Source organism: Ornithodoros turicata, chromosome 7, assembly GCF_037126465.1.
Source record: "Ornithodoros turicata isolate Travis chromosome 7, ASM3712646v1, whole genome shotgun sequence".
Taxonomy (NCBI): Eukaryota; Metazoa; Arthropoda; class Arachnida; order Ixodida; family Argasidae; genus Ornithodoros; species Ornithodoros turicata.
In genome coordinates this window covers 57944012-57971206 of record NC_088207.1, presented here as the reverse complement: position 1 = coordinate 57971206, position 27195 = coordinate 57944012, and the positions used below count along the sequence as shown (strand labels likewise).

General features: G+C 45.8%; 1 protein-coding gene across 3 annotated transcripts in view; it reads left to right on the top strand.

The window, feature by feature from the left end:
• LOC135401731 (cyclic AMP-dependent transcription factor ATF-3-like) overlaps positions 1–27195 on the top strand; it is a 92085-nt gene that overhangs the window by 22648 nt on the left and 42242 nt on the right. For all 3 annotated transcript variants that reach the window (XM_064634286.1, XM_064634285.1, XM_064634287.1), the window contains exon 2: positions 5864–5979. The gene's annotated coding sequence lies outside the window, so the exon portion shown is untranslated. The remainder of the gene's footprint in view (positions 1–5863; positions 5980–27195) is intronic.

The following is a 27195-nucleotide window of genomic DNA, read 5'->3' as shown; positions in this document are numbered from 1 at the left end:
ATTTCTTATTACCAGGCGGCGAAGGAGCGATCTGTATCTGGGTGGCATTCGTCAAACGCGCCGTTCTTGGGTTGAACCACGACCTACTAGATTATAACGACCATGTCATAATCGGCAACCATATGAGGAACCCGCACCCGCACGATCCGCAAGGGGCGCTACTCATCGGCCGCGAGATCTGTATCATGATTGGACAATGGAAATTTGAATTTTGAACGCGCAGAAGCGGACGCACGACTACCGCAGCAGACGACAGCAACAGCTCCTCCTACGAAAACGCGTAGAATGATGATGATAATCAACTTTAGAAAGAAGCATCTCCCGTAGAACATCCATCGCTTGTACAAAAATACTAAGGTAAGCTGAAGTACAAAGTATTGCAGAAATTGAGGAAGGAATAGCCGGGCCGATGAGCATCGCTACCGCAAGCTTCTAAATGCGGCGTTGGGAAGGGGTGCCTTGATATGGTCGTTATAATCTAGTAGATCGTGGGCTGAACCCAACTATATAGATTATTTCTATAGGTGCAATAACTACTCACGAACACGGAAGCGCGGACTTTTCGAAAAGACTTTGACATTTGACGAGCACAAATTACCATAATTTCCCAACAAAAAAAGCAAGGTTTCATAACCGCGTCAAGAATGTCGGGGAAGCGCGCACTTTTGTTTTCCAGCAACTCCCGTAATCCCCTGCGAAATGTTCTGTTCCAAAGAAGGGAATGCAATACGTCCGAAGAAATTACATAATTGGGACGTAAGGAGCGAGTCAGGCAGATAAAAATGTATGACTGTGAGCCTTGACAATGAGGAAACGCGAGACAGACACGAACCTTCCTAGCGTCACTGTCTACCGCCTTCCTTGTCCTCAAGGTTTAAAGCGCCGTAAAACAAACGAGAGAGATACTCTGTATATACTCTTGGCGTGGAACGAAGGTTCTTCGCTCGTTTTTCAGCGTCTATGCTTTTTGAGACCTCCCGGAACGTGGCAAAAATGACTGCAAAATCAACCTACAGCAACACACGTTTAAATAACAACATAAAATAATAGGATAGCTTCTCTCTATCACCTACATTAGTCTTACCTCGTAATACGTACTCCTCGGGCGGCTGCGGCGCGTCCTTCAGAAAGATTCGAAAATATGCTGTCCTGAGGGATTTCGGTTCACTCTGAAAAGGTTTCTTTTTATGAATCGAGCGCGGACACGTATTATGATTATGTAGTAGTATACACTTTAGAACGTATTGCACGTACCAACACTGTTCAATCGCTGCAGAGTACGATAGCGTTATCACACGTGATTTTAGGAGAGAGCAGGACGTATGCCTTTTTATTATTATCGTTTTTCCTTGTAGCCATGAACATGAATGCAAAGTGTCACAGCCTCCAGTTTTCAGCAAATCGGGAGCGGGGGCTATGCGGTGAAGTTCTGGTTTTAGAGTGTAGGTCACCTTATACATCGTCTTTATTCTGTATATGCGTTTGCTACTTATTGTCGTTCAAATAGCGACCCTGTATTCAGCCTTAGAGATCGACGGTTAGTCTTGACTTACAAAAAAAAAAAAAAAAGAAAGAAAAGGAAATAAAGACAGAACCTGCGATATTATTTGTTGTTGTTTAGCGCATACCTTGAATTCAAGTTTAGTGAAATTGCAGCCATACAGCACCAGTAGCGGATACTTGCACAGTTTCCCCTGAAGTCGACCCAAGGCGCGTACTGATCCCTCTCTTTCCCACTTCGTCCCGCTGTCCTATCTCACCATACTTCCAAGCATGCTCTCTGCATATAGCCGAAGTTGCTACGCAGTGACGGAATAAAAACAAAAAACGCTTCTTTTACCTTACTAGTTGACTGAAGATAGCTCGCACATGAAGTCAGGTATAGATATACTATACTGTTTTAGCCGTCTTCCGAAAAGAAGGTTTATTATGAATTTTATAAACATTTCCTATAGGGCCTAGAGCTTGAAAAGCGTGTGTACATGCAGTTTGAAGGTGTACTGTGTGCTGTGCAGTTAAGCTGAGAAACCTCCAAAAGAGAAATTTTCTTGTCTCTGTCACCGTGTCAATAGCGAACAACGAACATTTCTTCGCGAAAGTATCCGGATTGTCATTTTATGAATGCATCCGTTGCTCCTTGGTGTATTACTCTGTTGCTAATTATTCTTCGCAACTTTAGTTAATAGAATTAATAACTCCAATAGGAATCGTGGATTTATGAAGCATGCTTGCATTCTGATGTGTACAGAGCAGATGTACACCATGGACGTGCAACTAGAAATAGATTGTCTAACATGACAGAAAGAACACCTAAAAAAAACACACAAGGCCATAGTAGTACACAAGATAGTCGTCTAATTCTCGGTCCTTGTGTTTTTGAGCGCTGCCTCCGTCATTGTTAGACATTCTCCATCTTGCCCGATTTCTTACAGTCATGTAGGAGCAAATGTACACGTGAGGTGGGGTATTGTTTTCTTCTTTGACCTTCTACCAGCCTTCGGGTGAAGTAGGTCTATCTATAAACAAATAAATAAAAGTGATTCACAGTGTGTTGCGTCGTACACGTGTCAACCGTTGCAACATCTCTGACAGCAGCAATCCATGCTGTAACCCCGTCCGGGGAGCTCATCAACGAGCAATCCGTTACCAACACATCCGCTCGAAACGCGACAAGACGATGTCACTTCCACGTTACGCCGCACTATTAAATAAATTTCTATACTCCCTACTATCGACAGGAAGTGATGTCACACTTTTGGCACGCGAACCCGTCGCGGATCTTAATGTAGTAAGTAATCTATTTTACGCAACCGCGCACTTGCGCAATAACCCGTTTCTCCAGTGGGGGGTGCGACTGCAGATGAGAACAGCCTGGGAACATAGCAGACGACGTCTCCAAGGGCGTCGGAAGTGCCCCCTTCCGGATCAACGCAGACGTCACAGGGGTTAGCAGCAGCACTCCCACAACGCGTGACGTTTCGGTCACGTGATTGTGTTTCCGGGAGGCTGGTATCGGGATCGTGACGTTTCTCGGCGGCAGGTTTTGGTTTGCGCCTGCGGCAATTTTTCTGGCTCGCAGTAAACGTTGTATACTGTGCGCATGAATGAAAGGACCTTGGTTTTATAAACTTGTTTTGCCTGTTTAGAAGGTGCTTTGCCTGGAACGTGAATCACGGGCTGTGTACCGATGGTATGTGCTCTAAATACCCGTAACTGGAATGTAAAATGGGAAATGAAGTGGGGTGTGGAACGTGTCTCGAGAGCTGGACTGTAGCCAGGCAGTCTACTAGGCTTCCTGTTCAATTTTCGAACTCTCATAGTTACGGTTTGCTGCCCATTTGCATTTCCAGTTGGGGGCGAGGCTAAGCGAATAATGACAGTCCGTTTCAATGTTCGTGTTGCCCGCAGATGAACATGAAAGAACTGATGTTCTGAGGCTGGAACAACATAGAAGGGACAAATACATACAAAGCCTCAATTTGCCTAAGAAATTAACGATGAAGGTCAAAGTCACTGAAAAGGTCAGCCAGCTGTAGGACTGGAGTCCTATAGTTGGCTAGCCTTTTCAGTGACTTTCATCTTTCATCCCGCAGATGAAACTCTTGTCATTTTTGATGACTGTGTCTAACGCGGGAGCTATGCCTTCAGGTGAAATGCTTCAGTGTGGAACAAGCTGTTTGTGCAACCTATCTTGCTTCACACCTTTGCTTGCCTCGGTGAATGGTGCTTTAGACAGTCGGTCTGTAACATTGGTGAATACAATCTTGAGACCGTTGTACTATGATCCTGGTTGTTCTTCTGCGTTCTAGCATCTGCTACCAGTAGAGGCGCCTTCCTTTCAAAGCTTAATGGTCGTTACCTCGTGGAGAGCTAGGGCTAGACGGGCAAGTACAGAATGAACTAGAACAATCCGTTGCCCAAGTATTTCTTGATTGATACGGGATCTCAAGCATCAGCAGTACAGGATGCCTTGCGCATATACCATGCTGCAGTTTTAAAAGGCCATGACATCCGAGTGCAGTGGATCCCTAGTCGCTGTGGTACTGCAGGCAACGAGGCTGCGGACGCTGGTGCCCCCACGCAGGGCTCTTCAACTCAGACGCGTCTAAGTGACGTCCATTCATTTCGCCAAGGGTGACGCGGGGCGAATGCTGAACGAGCTCAAGCAACAAATGTGCGCCACCTCCTGGCTAACAGGATCTGCCCGGGATTCGCTTGTTTACAAGGTCGACCCAGAGTTACGCTTTCGAGTACCATCTTCCTTCACACGACACACAACGACTGTCCTGCATAGGCTATACGGTTCAATGTACCGTACAGCGCACGTCTTCTCCACCAAGGCGTCAGTCGTGACGTTGCCCACCTATATGTGAGACCGACAACGACGAGCCCTTTGACCAGCACCACCACCACTACCGTCTACTCTTCAAGCGTTGGCAAGCATGATTCTCCGAACTGCTTAGGGTGTGGCGTATAGTTAGAGGACGTACACTCTAAGAAAAAAAAAGGAGTACTTTTACTCCTTTTGGGGACTAAATACGTTGTCACAAAAAATAGTCCCTTTCGGGAGTAAATGCACGGGAGTAAATGAATGTCACAGAGTGGAGACTGCATTTCACGCGCTGTTGTGAGAGTCCCAAGTACATAATTCGTGCGCATGCATGAAAATACTTTGAAGCTAAACATCAACCGCGATATATCGAGTGATATAAAATCTTGCGCCATACATAGGGCACAATTTGCGGAGAAAGATGCGCTAACTGTTTCTTACTCTGTGTGGCTGGAAAATTGCTACGTTGGCTGAGTTATATAGCCTCATGCCCTTCAAATTGACCAATGGCACGTATTTACGTAGACGGTTGCACTCAGGAGACCATTCGAGGAGTTCAGTAACAATTTGCAGTCCTGGGGAGTAAATGTCGGGACTAATGTCGGGTTAGGGGACTAAGATGGGGAGTAATTGCAGACTAGAGGAGTAGAAGCTGCAATTACTCCCCGTTTTACTCCTTTTTTTTTTTCTTAGAGTGTAGAACACACCCTTCTCCGGTGTCTGAAATACGTTTGCACTCAGACAGTTTTAGAGGAGAGCCTATCTCTTGTGGATTCCTTAGAAACTGTTAGATCCTCAGTCGTCCGACAAGGCGCTGAGGGCACTTGCAGATCTTCTACGTACAAATCGGGCTTACGGGCATTCTGTGTGTGTGCCCCCGCAGCGGTTCCGAGATTTCACATCTCACGCACTTGGTTGAAACTTTTCAACCCCACGTTGAAGGCTATCACTTAACTCGTTCATGTCGCTACACTGCAGCACTCAGACAGGACGAAGGGGAGTTAAAACAAGGAGACTAACGTATCTGCAGTATCGTATCGTATCGTAACGTATTGCAAACGTATCGCGTCCTGTCGGAGAGCTGCAACGTATAGCGACATGAACTATACGGCCAACTCCGGTCCTCTTCCTCCCGTTGCTTAACTCTTTCATCTTTTTGTATTTTCGGTCTGTAAGGATCCTGGAGTAGCCAGTTAGGCTTCGTCGCGGCTAACATTATTTTTTCTTTTTATCACATCACCATCATCACCAAGTATTTATTTGTACGAACGCATCAAAATGCCAAACGTTTTAGTGGTGCTGGGCCCTACCTGTATAGTGGCATGCACTGATAAAAACCATAAGGATATAGGTACAAATAGCAATAAGCGGAGAACAATTAGCTCGTATAGACGTTCCTTAATATGCACAGGGAAATACCCGACGAAACAATCACTTCGTTTAACTCTCTAGCTCGAAGCCTTTTACAATCGAATCCAACCATGCACATATGAAGCCGTGCTGCAAGTTCACCTCCTTGGTCATTTATTTCAGGACATCCGGGGTCAAAACTGTAACTGCGAGAAGCAGCATTCGAAAGTGCACTGCTGCGCCCAACCCTGTACCAACTATGCACGGAAGCCTTGAGAGGTGGTCGTGAAATGTTAAAGGTAAGCCAAGGCGAGCTCTGTATGGAGTCAGTTTGAGAGAAGTGTATGGGCTCTTTGCGAGGTAGAAGACGTGATTCATTCTCGTGATGAGCTAGCACTCACACTCTGACCTTTTTGGTGTTTGTTTAAGTAAAACGGATGCGCGCTGTGTCCGGATGGTTGGAAAGGTGTTTTAGTTGTTCATTTCCATTATTATTCCTGGTTGCGAGTTTACTTGGCCTCTAAGCTCAGAAAAATTGCTGTGCGTAGCTGCGCTGTTTATACTTACTACTGCTCGATAGAATGAAAAAAAGAAAAAAGATCGACGTGTCCTCGTTGGATTCTTTTGAGAGGTGGTGTCCCTCTACATGAGTCCTGACGCGCGGTGATGGAATGTCCTAGCGGGCAGATGTTCGTGGTCTCATGCTAGGACGGTGCCGCTAGAACCTGGCTTGCAGGCGCAGTGGCGCGCGGCAGCAGAGGCACGTCGCCGTCGTCCACGGGCCGCCACATCACTACCCTCCTCAGACGCGGACCGGTGGATGCGGGTCAGGTTAGCGTCGATACCATGAAGAGAGAATGAGGACGACACATAGACGAGGGACGGGCATACGCCCTGTGTCAATGGCAGTGGAGAGCAGCCGCATGATGGCATGGGTAATTAGCGCGATGTGACCCGGGCGGGTTCTAGTGAAGGGCTGAAGGGGCGTGGGCGAGGGGGCGACAGTTACCGCACCCGGTACGTGAGCCGTGAGCTCGAGGGATTGTCGCCTGGGTATTGCGGGGGAGGACCGTCCGTGAAGCAGGTGGAGACTGGGAATTGTGTGAGAATTCACAGTAAGAGTGGCACGTTTAGGCCCCGTCTTATAAGCTTCTTCCTATTGGCTCCAATAGATAGCCACGCATCAGACTACGTCGCGACAAGCAACAGCTCGCGTGGCTCAGTGGTTAGCGTGCTGGCCATGGCACGTCGAGACTGGAGGCACCCGGGTTCGAATCCCGGTGCCGGTTGGGGTATACCGGGTGGGGTATTTCCTGGGTTTTCCTCAGACGGCTGTCTGACATATGTCGGCACAGTTCCCTCAGAAGTCGGTCCAGGACGCACATTCCCCCAGAGCGTTAGTCATGACGTTGCCCACCTCTGTGAGGCCGACAACGACGAACTCGTGAAACCATAGATGTGCGGAACGTGGTGGTGCTGTAGAATGCTTTATCAGGCGGAGTAACTCTGTTAGAGTTACGGATTACTAGGTAACGTGCCGTTCTTAGGCTGAACGCGGGTCTGATCTGCTCCATGGCGGCAAAGGTCAACAGGGCGGCATATTTTTTGCTTCCCCCAAATTTCGCAAGTATACGATGAAAAAACTGAAATATCACAGTACTGTTGCCAACGTTCCGGAATATAGCCGTTGTGAGTGACGGGGCTTCAAGTCGCCGATCGCTTTTAGGCCACAGAATTCTCATAATAACACAAACCAAGCCAGCGAAGAGGGGCATATCTCAACAAGGGAGCTGCATGATAGATACGGTAAGCCTAGCGTGTTACGTCCGTGCGTCGTTCTCTCAAGTTGCAGCACAAGGTTTGAACGGTACGATGTTCGTACCTTATGAAATAAGACGCAATCCAAGCGCACACGTGAGAGCAGACAAAACAAACACACTTCGCACACGAGCCCAGCGGAAGCAAGTACGGCATGGATTGGATGGATTGGATACCATGGCGTCTAATGCGCCTGGTCTTCACGCCTGGAAAGGCTGTGGCCGAATCCACAATATCGATCATGGCGCCTCCGGGACTTGGACGCTGGGAGGAGGTCTCGCTCCTCCGTACAACTCCTTTGCTCTCCCCCTATTACTCTCTCTCTCTCTCTCAGCTTTTCTTCTAGCCTCTCTCCTTATAGTTTCTACGCTTTTAGCCTAGGACTGGAGAGCCACAATGACCATAATTCCTTCCATCATCGTGTGTGGGACTCCGCACATGACCTTGACCATAATGTCTTCATCAATGCAGTACCAATGAAAATATTTGCTCGTGTCGAACCTTTGTTGTTCAGAGATGTTGCAAGGCACATATACCGCGGATATTTCTTGCCTTCTTCCGCCCTCGTACCCAATTAAGCTTCATTGTCTTCCACTCAATGCAGAACACGCGTTCGTTCGTGGGAGCGCCCTCAAAGGAAGAAGAATACAAAAGCCATCTTATATTGCTTCCGATGTTTGATTCGGGTCAAGAGCGAATGAATCATACAATGCCCACAACCCACAATGCTTAAGTATTAGATTGTTTGCATGCTAGTGGATGCCCGAAAATGTGATGTTACGCAGAACGAACTAACGACACACATTTTGGCTTTTCAGTTAGTCAGGAAAGCATACGGATGGAACGGATGGAACACACGGTATCGCGAAGTCAACCGCAAATTGGATGTCGGAAAACGTGAACGCAAGACGAAAACCGAAACGAAGACGTATGTGTTGTTCGCAGATGAAGGTGTCGTCTGCTGACAACAGCAGACGACATGGCAGGCTCCGCGTTCCCAAAACCTACACTATGAACGATGGGTCCACGGTCAGCACATAACTCACCCGGGTCATAGCGTCCCGTAATTAGTGCCGTCATCGACCGTATGGGGCGCTGCCGGATGATGTCGTCTGCTCAGCAAGTCGTCAACGCGAGCAGAAACCATTTTCTGCGGAAAGATGATGAATCTGGTAGTCGCTAGGTGGCGTCGACAGCCTATAACTCGGCTCAGCTGGCGGAACGACCCGGGGTTGAACAGAGAACCCTTTACCTCCAAGTGGAGTAAAAATAGCGGCGACAGCATGGCGGTTACGAGTCATTTATATGAGGTGTTGAAATGGAAATACGGTATATATACGGCTGTTCGTTTACGGAAGGAATGACAATACATTTGACTCCATATGTGTTGGCTTTGTTGTGGCAGTACAGTTTAGACAGACATGCCCATGTCTGTTGTGCGTCCATGGCTGGGTATAGGTACGATATGTGTTGTTCACTTCCTTGTTCTGCATAAACGAATAAGTAATTCACTATGTGGGCTTTTGACATATGCGGAAGACTGTGAACCGCGGCACTGGGTAATTTACACAGACTCCAAAGCAGCTCTCCTGTGCATAAAAACATGGGCATCCGCGGTTCCCTTGCCTCAGTGGTGATAGACATCCTGTGCGCCCTGAAGTCCTTACAACATCGCTCCCACTACGTTGCCTTTCAGTGGGTTCCAGGGCATTGCGGAATAACTGGAACCACGAGGCCGACGCTGCCGCTGCCGCTGCACACCAACAACGACCTTCTATGCCCATTATACTCTCGAGAGGAGACAGAAGATCCCCTCCTCAGGCATTTGTCCGATTCCTGGTCTACCCTACAGTGGCGACACGACATTCCAACTATGTCCTCTTGGGGAATGTAAGACCCAACGCTGTCATACCGACTGCCTGCAAAGCTTCCTCGTCCTCTGAAGTCACTCATCCACAGGCTACGTCTGAATGTGGCCTTCACTCCGTCCTATCGATACCAGCTAGGCTGTGAGGCTAGCCCTATGTGCAACGAGTGTGGCGTACTTGCCAACGTTGAGCACATACTCCTCCGCTGCCGGACCTATGCCAACGAGAGGCGTACACTGCAGTCGCAGCTTGCCACCCTTGGCTGCCGCCCCTTCAACTTGTCGACCATCCTCGGCCCTTGGGACACCGCGGCCGACTCCAGGGCGGCCTTACGTCACGTGGTTGACTTCTTTGAGGCGACAGGCCTAAAGGACTCACTATGACCCCAGCAGCGCCCTCGGACACTCCCACCACCACGATCACGTCCAGCATCGTCATCGCCACTTCGATCATTCCCGTCATCTCTCATCGTCATCACTGATCATTGTCACCACTCATATTAGACCCGTAGCTATGGGGTAGCGTTCCACTCCTAGAGTGGAAAACCTCCCCACTTCATCATCACAATATATATGTTGTTGTTCACTATGTGGGCGTGAAACTCAATAGCAGCTCTATGCATCTTTCAAATAACAAAATATATAAATATAAGGCCCCAGAATTTTAACGTGAATTTGTAACGATCCGCAAAAATCGTTTGTGCCGTTGCAATGCTAACGAGGGTACGTAAAAAATAGTACGGAACATAATAAAAAGAGCGCAATTTTTCAGCCACCCTACAAGTGACTGCGCTGACCAACATACCAAGGAGCGAAAACAAGTTGCCTGCCAAGTACGTTAGTTTGTGCCTTTACTTATACGTAGATCAGACGTTAGTCCCGATACGGTTAAGATTGAGTACTACAGCACTCGTCGTCATTTCTTGATCTTGCACCACAACGAAGTACTTTGATACTTAGTCTTGGGTAGTAACTAAATTGCAGGCAACTTGTAACTAGTTACTTTTTGCAGTAACCAGTTACTTTTCTACAAATGTAACTCAGCAAGTGCTAATTACTACTGCTTTTTTTGTTACGGTAACTGTAAAATGTAACTGCAACTAAGTTACTCGGGTATTGCAATATTTTCCATGCGTCAGTTCTCTAACGAAATTTTGAACTCTAATTACCGCTTTTGGTTAAAGTAACTGTAAAATGTAACTCTAACTAAGTAACTGTTGTATTGCAATATTTTTCATGCGTCAGTTCTCTAACGAAATTTTGTACTCTAAGTACCGCATTTGGTTAAAGCAACTGTAAAATGTAACTGTAGCTAAGTTACTGTGGTATTGCAATAGTTTCCATGCGTCAGTTCCCTAACGAAATTTTGTCCATCTCATACGCAGCCAAGATGGCCTTATAGTCTAACTCTCATGGCCTTACGCTAGCCGTAGGAAATCCTCTATTTATAACACGGTACAATTACGCTCGGACAGTACAATCGCGAAGACAATTTTTTTAGTTACACTTATTCGAAATTTAATGTAACTGTAAAGTACCTAAGTTACTTCAATGTGGTAACTGTAGCTGTAACTAGTTACATTTCAAATAGAGTAACTGTTGAAAAAGTAATAGTTAACTCAGTTACAATTACTTACTGCGTTATTTTTTTTAGTAACTTGCCCATGACTGCTTATGAATATCCATTCTCACGCGTCATTAGAACGGGCATCAATTCCAATCCCAATCAAGCTCCAATAACCTTTCAACGCTGGACGCCGTCAAGGAGAGTGGCATAAACGTTCTTTCTGCATATCTATCGGTCAGTCGTTTCATTTCAGAGCGTGCAACGAAGGCCTCTCCTGACACCTGATTGACCAAGGACGCGTAAAGTCTATACGTTGCTGTAAGACCAGTGAGACGGCTTCTTTATCAGATTAGAAATATGAGGTAAACAAGTGAAGGCGGCTACATAGCAGTAAATATTGATATACAGAATCTCGACTCTTTTGAAATGTAACTAGTTACAGCAATACAACTACCTCGTTAAAGTAACGTAGTTACTTTGCAGTTATCTTCTAAGGAATTAAAGGCGGAATAAGTGTAAGACTCAAAAACGTTGTTTTCGCACTTGTACTGACCTAGCAATAGTTATACCGTTCCCCGTTGCCGTGCCGCGCCCTTTTAGTTTCTCCGTCTTCGGTGTAGTTATACCGTTTTATAAACAGAGGATTTTCGATGGGAAGTAGTCTAGGTCATCCTGGGCCAGGGTTGCCAGGTCAAAATCCTGAAAAGTCGCCAACGCGCCATGAGAAAGTACCCAAAAAGTAGCCAACTTTCCTTGTATGTAGCCAATTGTGTAGCCAGTGCGCACTATCGAAATAGTCCAAAGAACATTGTACCGACTGAGACAAGGCCGATCGTCATGGGAAACAGGAATGACCGCGCTCTGCGTACTTGGACATTATGTGGTGCACGATGAACACTACTCGATTTAGGCGCTATTTAGTCCCAAATGTAGTGTACTCCCTAATGACGCCAGAGAACTGTGCGTGGAAAATATCGCCATATACATGAGTGACTTAGTTAAAGCTACACTTTACAATTACTTTTGCCAAAAGTGGTAACTATAGTTGCAGTTAGAAGTTATTTTTGTAGAAAAGGAACTATAATTACATTAACTATATAGTAGTTATTATCGAAGACTGGTCACAACCACTTAAACATAGAACTCTCATAATAACTAGAAACCAAGCCAGCGAAGGGGGGCATCTCAACATGGGAGCCGCCATGATCGATACGTTAGGCCTAGCGTGTTACGGACGGTGTCTCTTACGAGTTCCGTGCACCGTTTTTTTCATGTCGCAGCGCAACGTTTAAACCGTACGACACTCGTACCGTGCGGAATAAGACAGTATCCAAGCGCACACGTGAGAGCAGACAAAACAAACACACTTCGCACACGGCGTGGCACACGGAGCCCAGCGGAAGCAAGCGTGACTTTCATTGGATTGGATACCATGGCGCCGAACGCGCCTGGTCTTTACACGTGGAAAGTCGGTGGCCGAATCCGGCTGAGTTTTCCTTTTTACCTGCCTCTTTTTTTTTTCGTAATAAACATATCCCCCCCCCCCACACACACACACATACACACGGACGAATCCAAAATCTCGATCATGGCACCTCCCGGACTTGGACATTGGGAGAGGGTCTCGCCTCCGTACAACTTCTTTGCTCTCCCCATTACTCTCTCTCCCAGCTTTTCTTCTAGCCTCTCTCCTTACGATTTCTATGCACTTAAAGGAGAATGGTTTAAACAAAGTGTGTATTTTTCACCTGTGCATCAATCTAGATCCTAGTTTTTCATTTCAATTAGTCAGTGAAGAAGGTTCTTCCCACTCGCCCGATCCTCGTCCGTCATCCGGTGACACCACAGACACACCTCACCGTGTGATGATTCCACCGCGGCCGGCAATCAATTTGCGATAATAAATTTGTCTACACTGGAAAGTGATATGCGGAGAAAAAGACAGCCTCCTATCTCTGCCGGGAAAAAGAGCCGTTTCGCTTTACGATGCCGCCGTAATTATTTGCGTTGGCTGTCCCTATAGCTCGGTTCGACTATATTGACGCTGAAGGCATACGAGGTGGATGATTACACTGGCATTATTAATTACGTCTCGGAAAGCGATAGGAGGGGTCGATATACGTGGACATATAAAAATGCTGCTCGTATCTAATTATGGTAGTATGGCGGAGTGGTACCGTCTTGATAGCTTCGTAAACGCAATGAGTCAAATCAATACTGGGATAAGGCAATCAATTCTGCTTCGGTAAAATTGCGTAAGTTATTAACACGTAACTGCTTTTTGTGCGTCTTTGAGTGTAGTTCTGCAAGTCGCTTCGCGAATATTAAACAAAAAATTGCGGGAAGATTCTTTTTTTTAAACAAGTCTTTCTGCATATCCCGCACTACGCAACCTTTCATGCTATAGATATACACTATAGCATAAAATCGGCTCCAACGGATACCGCAAATTGCAAGCACGGTTGTCAGCCCGAAACCACTGAGCGCGTTCTAGGAGTTTGTATGCACGCCAGAAACACCTAGCAGACTGGAAGAACGGTACCCAACGGTACCCTGAAGGATACTGTGCACCCCAGAGGTATATACGTTGTCCGACTAACGCACGACAGCCTATAGAATTTTCCTTCGTAAAATGGCGCTACCGTGCACACTTGTGTGATGTGCTAGGTGAAGTTTTTGGATCTCTGGTATGTTCAAGTAGCTTACACTTGGACATATGGAGCACCGGTGCAGGCCGCCGGCAAACAGTCCACGGCATCACAACCACCGCCACCTAGAGACAGACAGCACGTCATACTTACGTAAGAACAAAAACTGGGGGAAAGAAGAAACTGTCTTTCGAATAGTGTCGTCTTGCCCGGCCTCTTACAATAAAAAATCTGATGTAAGTTACGCGCACAAAAGTTACGCGCACAACGTGCGGTGCACTGTCCCCTTTCAGTGATGCGCGCAGAAGCACGTATATACGGTATAGTACATGCAAGCCGGTTGATAGAAGAGACCTTGCCGTTCGATACTTCCTTGGAGAGTCCGTAAGTATACACGGACAGTTTTGTTGTGTGTTAGGAAGTGGCAGGTTGCTCAAGAGGGGTAGCCGTTCACGCTGACGTCTGTGACACTCCAAGGACATCACGGACACGGACACCGATTAAGACTTCTCCCACGAGTCTGACACCGTGACAGCTTGACTTCTATGCAGCACGAAGCTTATGGGTTCTCATAAATACGAAGCGCGTCTTAATAGATTAATGCGGAAATTAAATTATCGTCGTTCGCCGCGCTTGTTGTAGAAGGGGATAGGGTACCCAAGGGGGACGGGCATGGTTGCCAGATGGGACGGGGATGCCCTTCTCTTTTCTCTTTCTGTTCGTGTCGTTGGCTGTTTTTGAACTCAGGTTATGTGAACTCTGTCGCTCTATGTGCGTAAGACACCGTTTTCGTGATAATACACACATGTGCGCGTATTTTTGTGCGTTTACTGCTTATAATGCGTACATGTATAAATCGAGACTCGCATATCCAGACTTGGCCGCGAACGTTCTACTACGCTTAACCCTCGATTTGGATGCCGTAGCCAAATATTCGCCGAAAGAAAACAATAAGGTTCTCTTGGCCACTGTACCACAAGCAACCACGACGGCTTAATTACAGATCGTGCAACCGCAAGCAATGTAAAGAGCTGTGGCTTCCACCTCTTCGTGAGATAAACTTCCGGGCGAGGAATTGGACGATTCCAAACGTCCTTGGCGTCCCATTAGGCGGTGGTGAATGTGCTCGAAGGAGGAGTAAGTTTGGCTTCGACGCTTTTTTCGTCTCGTATATACGCGGCGTACACGAGCTGCGTGGAGGAGGAAATTGCTTTGCCATTGCTCGGGTTGCCTGACCGCGAACACGCCTTACTGTGGTGATGGTCACTGTACAGTGGGACAAAACCGTACCAATTTGGGGGATTTCGTCAGACTTGTACGTATCTTGAGTACGTACTCAAAATACAGTATTTTAAATACTTTTTCCGGTATTTTAGTACTCTACTCAATACTTTTTTGCGACAAGTATTTTTAATGTATTTAAAATACTTTTTTCGGTATTTGCTACTCAGTACTCAAAATACTTTCCTTCCTCGTCAAGCCATATCCAGCACGCTTCCCGCCGTGTCGAGATTTTCAGCTCACTGGAATTTAACCCCCTTTTTCTTCTTTTTCCTTTTTCGGGAATTCGCGAATCTGTCATTTATCCTCTTGTACAATAGGCTGATCCCAAGCCTGGCCTTGCTTGTCAATAGCCAACTTCGTCAGAAAACCGTTCCTATTCATATTGCCAGGTGAATCACCAGGGGATTAGGTACAAGATAATCCCGGCATTTATTTCATTGGTCATCAAAGCAATAAACATGTGCCAGAGGTTGAAAGACCCGAACCGACATACAGGAGGGATTACGAAGTTTTGGGTCAGAACATATCAACAAAGTTTACTTGGGTTCACCAAAGTTCACCAAACATTACTTGACACCAAGACGTTGCAAATGAAAGATATGAATGGCTGATGAAGTTTATTCCCTTCATTTGTAAGGCCACGTTCAGAATACGCGTTTCACTTACTGCTAATACTAAAGTACTTTAAAGAGTATCTTAAATACTTCTTAGAGTATTTAGTACTCTATTCAAATTACTTTCAGTTTTGAGTATTTTGTACTCTATTTTAAATACTTTTTCCGTAGAGTATTTAGTATCTTATTTTAAATACTTTTGCGCAGTATTTTGTACAAGTCTGGATTTCGTTATGCGAACTGCAACTGTATACGGTAGAGTTCCAGGTAACTCTGTAGAGTACAGGGGGTTTAGTCCGGGACGTCACTTGCAACGGAGCGCCGCAGTCGTAATTGCCGCAGTGACGTATCATGCTCTTAACTGTCCTGACCCTCACCCTCCTTGTAGTCACAGTTAGTCAAGTTCTTGCGCTGTGCGAATATTCCTGTTCTTGTCCGTTTCTTCGTCAAATCTGTCCTTGTTCCGGAGATCCTCAAACTCAAAAGTCATGCTACCGTCGTCTCGAGTACACCAGCTAGCCCACGTGCTTTGATTATGTTCTACGAAGATTATTTGTAGAACACTCATGTAACCGAGCTTCGCCGGACTTACATCATGGCGGCGGTCTTCCCTTTTCCAAGTTAGTGCCTGTGAGGTACATCTGTACCGAAGGACAGCATGTTCCAGGAGCTAAGCCTTGAATCAACATTTCTATTTTGCATACTTAATACTGAAAACTAACTACGGTTAGGTTTTCTTTTTTGTCTATTCCGGCATGTTCCTTTCAAAACCTCTTTCCGTAAAGTACGCTTCACCTGTTAAACCGCTGCATTGCTAGAAAGCGCGCTTCACAGGGTTCTCCCGTTTTTGCCCTGGCTGCTGTTCTGTCCCCACAGTTGCTTCTGTCTTCTGCGAACTTGAAGGAACAAACTGCAGTGAACAGATAATGTGTTGCACCGGAAAGATGATGCGCACCAAAGCTGTTAAGGTATTAAGACGTGCCCTTATTACCCCGCCTTATTGGGTGGGATGAGCCTTTCGGTTCTTCAGCCCGTTCCTGTGAGAATGACCGTATACCGCTGCAACATAAATTTAGTTCATATCTCAGAGTCTTTTAACCAAAATAGATATTTGTTATAACCTAATTTAATTTATATAGCCGTCGTCTATAAGGCACACAAGTTGAGGTTAACTCATTTGAGGCTGTTTCCTTAGAGTCACCCAGCCTATCTGGATAGGACAAAAAGAAACCAATGTGAATTGAAACAAAGCATGCGTCTCGTATACTTCTCGTATACTCTTTCCTTCTTGTGCCCTCTCCCTCTTGTACCAGGGTTTGCGTAGCTACAAAGTATAGTGCTCCTGTCACTCGGAAAACCGAATGGCATTCCCAGCGAATGACAGTCGCACCGAATGTCATTCGTTTGTCTTACATCGAGCTACACGAAGAATGTCATTCGCAAATGATGTCAGTGTCGATAATTAAGACATACACCAGGGCCGAACATATGAAGCATTATACAGGTACATTAGTTATATTTTTATTTCTTTTGCTCGACACTAGCGAAACATTAGATTATTTCACGAAATCGTTGCTTTTTTCAAAGACACTTACGGCTAAGTACCACAAACAAGCAAAGACAACTAGCCCAAGAAGCACAACATGTTGGCCCAATATTGGACCAATATTGGCAATACCGGCCCAATATTGGCCCAATCTTGTGCCAATATTGGGCCAACATGCTGTGCTGCTTGGGAGGAAGCCTATCTGCACCGCACTTGGCAACGTGGCGACTGGGAACGAGAGTAGTTTTCCGAAAAACAGTCTTTGGCCTTCCTTCCTTCGTGTCAAAAGTTATCAAATTCGTGGTAAAATATTGGAGTACAACTTTTCGTTCGTCTTTCATTTCTTCGAACGGTTTATCGTTGTTGTTTTTGCTACCTCTCTACTGCGAGGGTACGCTGTCGGGTACCTGTGAGAGGGAAAAGCGAATGAGTTCCTCGAACACATTCGCACGCAATATATTGCCATTTGGTTTCACCGTGTGACACGAAAAGGAATGTCATTCAATGCGAATGTCATTCGATGGGAATGACATTCAATTTGCAGTGTGACGGGGCTGTTGTTACTTAGCTTTCAAATGTTCGCACAACGTATCTGACGGTGTACGACGATAACCCTGCATCCATCACATAGCTAATGTCCTTGAGAATTACATAATCAGGACTGCATCCAAGACACCAAGCTCGAATCTCCCTCTCTCATGACATGTACAAACAGAGAAAAGAGAGGAAGATATATAGTGCGGCATACTGATGAGTAAGTCTTGCCTTTCCAGCGTTAATACCCGTCCATAAAAACAACGTACGCATAGCTCTTTTCCGGTCACAGCTTTTCCCGAGACTGCGTGCACATAGGAGCACACATGCTAACATAACGTAGAAATGTAAGGATTCGGTCATTGACTCATAACGTATGAATGTTTAGGTATCGAATAATGACGCCTATTAATTGGGGGGGGGGGGGCACGCAAAATTTGGCATATTGATAACCAAAGTCGCTTCCACTGTCTCCGCATGCCGGGTTTGATCGACAGGTCGACAAAGCAGGACTTTTTGTGGCATTCACTTCGACAAATACCTGTAAAAACACTATCACAAATTTCCACACGAATCGCGGAACAGTTCCCACTGAAGTCGTCCCAGGATGCATACTGACAACCCCTGTCCCCCTCTCCATCTCTCGACATCTGTACGTCGCTCATAGCCCCAGTTGCTTCGCTGCGCTAACACGGAATAAAAAAAAAACAAGCTATCACACAGTTCGTATTCGTGTCTTATCGTTCGAATATGTTTGCAATATAAAACTTATACAACATACAACCTGTGGAATAACCTAACGAGGTCAAAAGATGGCATGCATCCTTTCCGCTGCATATTACATAATTACAATCTAATTTGAATATACACAACCACTTATTACTCAGAGTACAAGCAGAATTAGTCTCATCTTCGCCGTGCTTCCTTCGAACAACAATGGAAGCCCGTTTCACCAGGAACCTTCATTTATTAAATGTACAACACCGGGCTGTCGGTCTCAAGGAAATCCGCAGAAATGTAATCATAGAGTAAAAAGCGACAACACAACAAAAGCCGCACCATCAAACGTAGCCAAAGCCGGGCGGAAATCAGTGATAGCCATAGTATACACAAATCAGCCTACACCTTTCCGTATATTCTCTACGCATCACGAAAAGATTTCTCTTTCTCCCATTGAATTCGGAAAACAATAGCTCTCGGCTCGACACGTTGCCACCTATAATAGAACCCCCGCATTAATTGGTATCGTCCTCCAGCAGCGTTAACAACCTCCACCCAAAAGAATATGGCCGCCGATTAAGAAAGCAGAAAACGGATCCGACATTCAAGGCGATACCCGGCACGACGGAGGCAGCAGCAGTCAAGCTGACTAACATCGCCGGCCACGCGGGGCCACGTGGTGCGTGACGTATAGAGCACGTTTTAGGGCGGAGCCAACTACGTCATGGTCACGTGATGGCGCTTCCGGGGCGGGAGGAGGAGGGGGTGTAGCGGAACGAAAGTGGTAGAGACAAAACGGGCAAAACAAAAAAGGGTTTTCTGCTCGGGAGAAAGTGTTTTAAATGTTGTCGGAGCTTTACGGTTTCACTTGTGGTGAAGTTGTGCAGTTTGCTGCTTCTGTGGAATATTCATCGTCGTCCGCTTTCACGTTGGACCCAGTGAGTGGATTGATTAATTCTATTGTCTGCCCTCGGTGATATTATCGCTCGTGGCAGTTTTTATCGTTCAGCCTTCTGCGCTATAGCAATGCGCGCGAACTTGAAATTTTATGTTACGTGTTTTTGCTTTTTTTGAGCGGCGGGGGATTGTTTGTATGCAAGAATTTGTGCTTGTTCGGCTCGTAGGAGATTATCGAGGTACACTGACTATGTGTGAGCGAGCGAAAGAGAGAAAAGAAATTATTGTGGTTACTGCGGATGACTTAGATGTCGAGTAATGTCACTTAATTGTTAGAACTTACACTGGTGAGAAATAATACAGGGGAATGTATTCACATACAGTCGTGCTATCCCCAGGAAAAGAATGGCAGCTGGTGTTTTAAGAACATGTAACGCAATTATAGAAATAAATTGGGTTAATCACGTCTGATCACACTTCTTAAGCGTTATTTTTACCTCTCCCAGCTGATGACAGAAATTAGAAGACAGTTATTGCACAGTTATTTTAAAAAACGGGGTGGAAATGTAGTGTATTGTAATGATCTTTGTATTGGTTTGTTTGCTCGTATGTTTGACACTCTGCGATACTTATTATAACGTTTGTAACCTGGTTTGCACCGGTAGAACAACGAGTGAAAGTGTTGAGGACCGCCGGAGTCCCGCGCTTACCTGGTGTCCGCGACTCTTGCTGAATTCTCCCATTGTTCTCATTCGTATCAGTAACCTTATATTGTGTGGTGACCATGTAGTGTACCGTGACCATTAGTTGCCTGTTAATACGACAAAATCACGAATATTTGCTTGTGCACCTTGGATGACAATAGAAGTAGTTGTAGGCTTGAATGAATGTTTATATGAAGAATACGAACAACGTAAATTGGACGAATATTTTTTTGCTGCGTTCCTTATACCGGGCATTTAGATTTTTAGATGTTCGTTTTAGATGTTTATTTGTTGGTGCCCGTGAACGACGCGAACGTCAACATAAATTCTTCGATTTTTAAAAATTTAAAATTTTTATTTCGACGTCTTTCTTAACATTCTCTCAAATGTAATGTTTTCGTTGTATAACGTTCTCACATTCGTAGGTTCGTGTGAAAATGAACGCCTTCATGTTCGAATTGGCTAGCAAATAATGAAATGCGGTTTCACGTGCAGTGATGCACTTTTCAATGAACAAAAAAGATAGAAGAAAAACTCAAGTCGATATAAATAAGGGCGCGTGTTCAGCATGCAATATACCGACAAAAATCGCCTGACAGATCAACATATAATGTGGATGCAATGTGGCAAGACGATATTTATTCCAAAGACGTGCGTCTTAATTATGAGTAAATTGCCTTCTTTCTATGGTGCTTTGCTTATCTTCGTTCAAACCGGTTGGTATTTATTGTTCGACGCTGTGAAACTACGTAAGTTCTGAAAAATCGTGGTAAAAATCCTTAATGACATTCATGATACATATGCATAATGCTCTTCGAATTTTGCAACAGGGTTGTCTGCTACGCCGTATTTGAAAGTCGACAAGCAAACAGAAAAATAGTTGCTTATGCTTGAGAATTTTACAGCAAAATCCCTAACGCATCACGTGCATTGTCTATGTCACACCTGTCTGCATATCACATACCGGTCTACATTCACTCCTATTTAACATATTCCTTTGCGCTGCACAGCTTATATCTAATTTCCGTATAATATTTCGCATAATTTCAATAAACTCTCAGATACTTCCTACATTTCGCTAAGACCGAGTCACCTTGACACAAAAGTACTCAGCACCCCCTATCCAAACAAAATTTACTAAAAAGAAGAATCTGCAGCCGCCACGGCCTTTTTCTCTTTACCTGTTCGTTTGACCCGCAAACTTTGAATGACATAACCCTCTGTCTTCCTCAAAGACTCTGCAGTGTCAATCGCGCGCATAAAGGAAAAGAAAAGTCATCACAGATGTCAGTAGGTGAAAGCCATGCCAACGGGATCACGTTTAATGCAAAGCGACTCTCGGTAGAGCAAGTCGCTCTCCTCCGTTGGGAAAAGGAAACAGTTTTTTTCCGGTAATCCATTCGTGGAAGAGCTGTACGTGCGAGCATAGGAGGAATATAACTTTATGGATGCAGCGTGAAGAACGAGGTACCAGGCTACGAAGCCTATATACCCACTATGTGCCACGCAATTAATCGCCCAGAATAATAATCGGGAGTAGATTCACACTATCTCCCCCTTTCCCCTTCTTCCTTTGTGCTTTCTACTGCTTGACCCACTCTACCTCTTTCCTGTTTGTTTGTTTTTCTCTTCTTCCTTTTTTTTTTTCTGGCTCTATTGTACCACCCACAAACGCGTGTCGGAGTAGCCAGTCCTGACTGAGTCGGGACTAACATCTCCATATTTTCATGTTATTTCCAATTCCAATTCCAGTAGATTTGCACGTAAGTTGAGTCCGCCCGCACTTGTGTGGCCACAAAAGCTGCACATGCCGCAGGGTAGGACTGCGGGTAATTTCGGCAACCTGTAGTGTTTTTAACGTGCGCCAGAAATCTCCGAGGCGCGGTGTTGGAAGCACCCCCCCCCCCCACCACCACCACCACCACCCCCACCCCACATTTCTACCTCCTCGGCCGAGATCGAATAAGCCGCTATCTTGAGGGAGGTATCCCGAAATACCGTAGTTAAGAGTCCAGAGGCTCAAAATCCCCTACGTTCGAAATCCCGAATCAGCACAGTGGCACCGCACGCTCGCGGGGACCTGTAGGTGTAGTCAGCAAACTTGGGCAAACCTAGCTCTTGCCACAGCGCTTGTATAGGACTTACCTGACCATGGAGGTCTGCGCGTGTACTGAAATCTCGACCCGCACCGCACCCGCAGACGAGGTCTCTTTCCGCGCCCGCACGAGTTTTGATGTAGAACTATACCAGCACCCGCGGGTTGTGCGGGTAGAATCGCGGACCCGCACTGCACATGGGACTGCAGCCGCGCGGCGCAAGTTAGAATACTGCGGCAAAACATTGAAGAGCACGAAAGCGTCTGTGCACGTGAATCTGCACTTTTTTGGTATATCACACGCGTAATAACTAATTTATAATAATAAATTAGAAAACTAATAAATAAAATAAAAATATAAAACAAATGTATAATAACAACTAACTTTGGTATACACGTAACAAACTGAGAAAAACGGTCATCAAATTATTGTAAGTCCAGTCCTTTACGCTTTTATTTGGCGAAAAAGCTGCGCAGAATACTGCCCAGCCTTATAGAAAACGACCGTTTTGCTATAGGCGCCATCGATGCAGGGATACTGTGTACAAACGCTGCAGCCCCTTACAAACGAAGGAAACACTGGTGAGTTTTAGTACAGTCAAACTCCTTTACAACGAAACTCATGGGAGAACAAAAAAAAAATTCGCAGTAAAGGTATTTTCGTTAAAAAGGATGTCCATTATGGGACCAATAGGGCTCCAGCGGGACCGCAAAAAAATTTGTTGTAGTGGTATTTTCGTTAAAAAGGTGTTCGCTATAAAGGAGTTTGACTGTATATCGTATTCCCTTACGTACGAAAATGCGACAGCGTACGTTATACTAAAACTCGATACTTTCTTGTGGCCTACCGCGCTATACCATGGATGCGGGTAGCCCAACAGTCGCTAAAATCTGCATTACTCTTTTTTTTTTTTTTCCGATCGCAGCCCTATCCTGCGTCACGTGCAACATGTCGCCACACATACAGACACACAAACCTTACGTGTAACATCACGGCATTTATGGGTGGTTATAGCGTGATGGCCATGTCACGTTGAGGCTGGGAGGTACCCAGGTTCGAATCCCGGTGCCGGCTGTGCTGTCTGGCGTTTTAGCTGGGTTTTCCTCAGACGCTTTCAGACATATGTCGGCACAGCTTCCTTAGAAGTCGGCCCAGGACGCACATTCCCCCAGGGCGTCAGTCGTGACGTTGCCCTGCACCTCTGTGAGGCCGACAACGGCGAGCCCTTTCACCATTACCACCACCACCACTACCATAATTATTTATGGCGGCTAATACCCAGAACTGGTTGGTCACCTAAATAGAAAGTATACAACACAGAGTAGAACGCGCTTTATAGGGATATGTTAGTTGGACTGTCGAAAAGGGGACTGACTATAGAACAACAGAGACAACTCGCTCTTTGCGCCTGGTGCGCTTTCTGGAAGGGTTGGGTGCTGCGGCCATCTTTTGAAACTATCCAAAGATAGTGATTAGCTTCCTGATATAACATCCACTTGAGTAGCTGGCTCCACAGCCATAGCGGCCACCGTCTATTTTTCAATTTTTATTTTCTCTTTCCGCTCAAGTTTGACAGGTGACGTCTCTAGACCACGTAAACGGCACGTAACCAATGTGTCAGACATATGTCGGCACAGTTCCCATAGAAGTCGGCCCAGGACGCACATTCCCCCAGAGCATTAGTCTTGACGTTGGCCACCTCTGTGAGGCCGACAACGCCGAGCTCTTTCAGCAGGTCCGCCACTAGCCAATGTGAGGCGTCCCGCTCGTTGGTCGTAGCCAAGGTCGTGCTCGAAGACTGGGAGGTGGTGGGTTCGAATCCTACCACCGGCTGTGCTGTCTCAGGTTTTCCCTGGGTTTTCCCAAGACTTTCCAGACGAATACCGGCACAGTTCCCCATGAAGTCGGCCCAGGACACATACTAACCACCTGTCCCCCCACTCCTTCCAGCTGTCCTCTTTCCATCTATCCACATCTGTACGCCGCTCATAGCCACATCTGCTTCGCGGTGCTAACACGGAATTTAAAACAACTAGCCAATGTGACTGCTTTTTAAAGTTTTTTTCTACCGCTATTAGTTTGTTATGTTGCCTATATTTTAGTTGGTTATTTAAAGTCCGCACAGCTCTTTCTACTATAGTCCAGGTCGCTTTCCGATTCATGCTGTAGGTACTACGGCCCGTGTCACCAAAACTATAATTAATGTAGTATAGTTGCTTCTTTACGTTCGGTTGGGTACGTGGGAAGGGACAACCCCCGTTGGTGTACCCCATTCTGAAGACTGGGAGGTGGTCGGTTCTATGTATGATCCTTCCTGCTGTGCTGTCTGAGGTTTTCCGGCAGGTTTTCCACAGATGGATGTCGGCACAACTTCTCCTGAAGTCGGCCTACGACGCTTACTGAACACCTTATCTCCCTCTCCTTCCCGATGTCCTCTTTCCATCTGTCCACGCCGGCGCTCGTGGCCACAGTCGCTTCGCGGTGCTATACAACGGCATACAGAAAAAGAGTATATAGTCCCGGCTGAAGACGTCAGCAACATGGCGTCGTGCTGAGTATCGTCAGGCGGCAGACATGTACAAGATACTCAAAAATGTATTTAAGATAAGATAATAAATACTGACGTTAGAATGTAATTAAGATAGAGTATAAATACATGAAAATTGAAGTAATTAAGATAAAGTACGAAATACTTCAAAAAGTATTTGAAATACAATTAAGATACTATTTACCCTTGAACGCAAAACGTCACTGGTCAATGCGGCAAGTCGCCGCTATGTGACATGAATCACCTAAAGCCCGCGTACTACGCAAGCCGCCCCTGCGTGATAGAAGTCATCTAAACACAAGTCCCAAAAAGATGACAAAGAGATACCACGTAACACCACTAAGCACATGTGACCCAGAACAAAGCAAACTTCTACAGGTCCTTGCCCGGCGAGGTCAGAATTCGGCATTACCGCGTCAGGGCAGACTGATTAGGATTAGTACACAAGGGGGAAGATCTCTAAATGGGGACTTCCAAGAAGGGCCAATGTCCGAGTCAAGTCCGAGGAAATTGTCACAGAACAAGCACGATAATGGAAAGACGAGACACAGAAAGTTTGAGAGGGAGATCCAAAATATGTAACTAGAGTATTGAGTAAAAAGACCATAAAATGTATTTTAAATAGAGTACAAATACACAAAACCGAAAGTATTGAGTAGAGTACCAAAATACCGCAAATTGTATTTAAAATACAGTATTTTAAATACAATACTCCAAATACGTACAAGTCTGTCAGGCGGGCACACTTAATCCTCGCGCCGACCGCTAAGGCGACGCCAATGACACTACTAGCTGCCTCGCGGAGTAAAAATAAAGCCCGGAATTATTGCATGATTAGCTATCGTCGCAGATATAGTTCCCGATAGCGAACGTGCGCAGTGCATCCAACTGCTATCTTGGGTAGCGCTTAAACTTCACGCAAGCTTTTATGTGAAAAGAAAGCCGATATAGTGAACTCCATTATACAGAAAGCTTCCCTCCAACACGTAGAAAAAGAAATATATGACATCTAATTTGAATGCACAAACGAAAAATTAAAAATATTGTTGTAAGTTATTATAGTGCGAAGTGCATTCGAGAGATACGAGGTCCTCAATAAAGTGGCTTGGCACTATAACATCTCCATTTTTCCTGGTACCAATCAATCAATCAGTCAATCAGATATGAGGTCCTCGATTTGGCTGTTCCCGCGCTGTACTATAGTTCTAGAAAGATCCGCGAGGATGGCTTGAGCGTGCAGCACCGGTTCAGAAAGCTCAAGTGCAGCTCAGAGGTGCAGCGTCGCAATAGCCCTCTGTGGTCGCTTCAAAAAAAAAACACACACAAAAAAACGAACGATCTAGTGCAGACGTCACGTCGTCTGCACTGTCACCGTTCTGCTCCTTGTGCTCGGGCTGTTTCAGTTTTCGTTTTGAAGTGCTCCTCTTTCCATTAATGTTGCAAAAATTCAGCAGGTAACCGTGACCTCCTTTTCTAAGCCGCCGAACTGCATTATCGTCCGTTCGACGTAGTTTGACCCTTACTGCACTTCCTACCCAGCAAGTGCAGGCCGTCCGTGAACTCGAACTAGAACTAGGCGCACACTTTCGCGAGGCGAATGGGAAAGTGCACGGGGTGTATGCGGCCATGGAAGAACGAATAGTATATAAGTGCTGCCCTGGTTCAACTGGTGCTTCGAGTGCCAGTCAAATCGAAAATACCTATGGCACGGCCCTGCCTATATGGTCTCGCGGGCAGAGCGTCGAACCGAAACGTTTTTCGGTTTGTTTCGGGTTCGGGTTCGGCTATGAAGGTACGGTTCCGGTTCAGCTCCGGAGTTCACATATACCGGTTCATATATACATTCTCGCTTCCATTCTCCTCTCTCTCTGCTTGATCTGCCCACTAGGCAACAGACGTTCGATTGCATTCAACAACGAACTTCGTCGGCTAATGTATCCGGCGTGATGCAATAATTAATACCGTGATCGTGGTCTCGCATATGTTGCCGCTTTGCATAATGGGCCCCGTATGAAGTGTGGCTCGTATATCAGCCGTGTGAGCCTTACATTGAAGCACTGAACAAAGAAGCCTTAAAAAGAGATTTAAAATATTCCGGAACGGAAGGCAGCAGGTAGTTTTTGAAATAGGGGACGCTATTTTAGCGTTTCCGATAAAGAGGGACGTACGGGGAGTGTAATGAACGATGTTCTCGGGGATTTCCCTGTTTCCACAAGCGGGAGATTGAGAAACTGCGCTCGTGATTACCACTATTGTGCCGTCCTGATGACATGGGGTTACTGCTTTTATCTTGTCCTCAGGAAATATTCAATCCTTTGTCTTCCTGTACCAGGAACACGTAGTTCAATAATGTGCGTCAAAGTGCGCCTAAACCAATAAACGTTCCTTGGATAGTTCCGATGGAGACGGTACTACTTATCTCGCTTATCGTGTGGTTAATACTATCTTGCATTGTGAAGGAAATCAAAAATGCGACCGATAAGGGTGTACGAAGGGCATTATTGTCTCCTCAGTGCATATCAATGGTCCTGTGATTCCCCCCCCCCTTTTTTTTCTTTTGGACATCTATGGAACCATCAGAAGTGCGGGGGAGGACATGTACCTGGGAAAAGCCAGACGAGGATAAGGCAGCTGGGTGCGCCTCTGAAACCTCTGTTATCTCACGAGTGCAG